Raw genomic sequence first — 1,500 nt, forward strand, 5'->3', positions numbered from 1 at the left:
TCAGTTTTATGCAATATTTATTTAAGGAAAATCACACACTGACATCACAATTAAATAAAAAACCAGTTTACATTTATTTTACAAATTAAAAAAACCTCTTAGTCCACCAATTCCACTCTCCCCTGTTTGGAAGGGCCACTCTTCTGCTCTGCCTCTTGTCTGCGTCTCTTTTTGTAGAGGAATGAGGTAATGCTTCCTTTCACCTCATCTTTTGTAGCCTCTTTCGTTTTTGAATTTTTCCACACAGCACCTGGAAAAAAGTGAGGAATAATCTAATTAAATTTGTGCATTCCATTTGGCAGTAAGTGATATTTTATCTGTTTATCTAAAAATAATCAAATTACTATATCAGTCAATCCCAGAGTACAAGTTTAAAATCACCAACCTAACAATTACCAACCTAAAAATACAATAATATCTGCATTTTTATTGTACTGGGAGCAGCAGAGCATAAACAAATTTAAAACTGAAAAAAACTAATGTTAAATATATTACCACTTCTCAATTTATTTAAAACTTTGCCAGACTGCCAATTAATTTACCGCGATGTACGGAAATTTGAACCCTCCTTCCTCTTCCTCAGTCCCCCCCGTAATTTACGCCCATGCTTCTACGCAACCCTATGGTGTTTCTTTGCAAACAGGTTTCGGCTTTTAAAACACCCCTCCCCCAGGCCCGTTAAGGTGAAGGACGAGAGACGCTAAAGCAAGGCGCTGGGAAAATGCTTGATACATGCAATATGTCCATCATGTGCATTTAAAAAGGACGTTCTGAAATAATTATCAAAAAGGAACTAGATTACATTGGCAAATAACATTTGTTCTCCCGCTGAATTGAGTTATAATTTAATAATCATCATTTTACATGATGTTACGAAAAAATGGTTACAAATGTTTTAAACTGATCTGACTACAATATTGTACTTTATACTTTAACATCTATCACAGTATAGATTAGACGGCGTTTTAATACATATATACACACAAACACACACACACAATGGCGGTCATATACATTAAACAATGTTGTAAATTTAAAATAAAGCGCATACATGCTCAAAAAGCATTTGAGTTGGAAACTGTAGTTAAAAATATAAGAACGTTCAGATGCATGCAAATTGATATAACTCTCTGTTTATAATGTATTTTTCAATCAAACAAACAACTGTAAAATTACTTACCTAAAACGCACCGGGAAAGTTTTCAACTTCTGTGGAGTTTTTCGGGTGGACGTCCGGTGAAATAGCCGTTGGAATGTATCGCGCATGCGCAGTACAGCTCTAGCCCGCCAGGCCTTTTCAAAAGGTGCCTGTTTTCTGACTGATTGTTTGATGACTTGTTTGATGAATCTGTATGTATGTGGTCTTCAAGTATGTTATTTTTAAAATGTATTCACTCCTATTTTATTATGATGTTTATCAAAAAAAATAAAAATATTGATTTAACATTAGATGTAATTATCAGCTAAAACACAGATCTTATCAAAAGCTGTAGCCTATAT

The 1,500-nt window shown here is 34.1% G+C and overlaps 1 long non-coding RNA gene across 1 annotated transcript; it reads right to left on the reverse strand.

The window, feature by feature from the left end:
- LOC140578662 (uncharacterized) lies at positions 1–1,500 on the reverse strand. The gene is made up of 2 exons (XR_011982934.1): positions 1,181–1,500; positions 1–250 (listed from the first exon to the last, which is right to left on the reverse strand). It is a non-coding gene; the product is annotated as an uncharacterized lncRNA (long non-coding RNA).

This window comes from Paramormyrops kingsleyae, chromosome 1, assembly GCF_048594095.1.
Source record: "Paramormyrops kingsleyae isolate MSU_618 chromosome 1, PKINGS_0.4, whole genome shotgun sequence".
Classification (NCBI taxonomy): domain Eukaryota; kingdom Metazoa; phylum Chordata; class Actinopteri; order Osteoglossiformes; family Mormyridae; genus Paramormyrops; species Paramormyrops kingsleyae.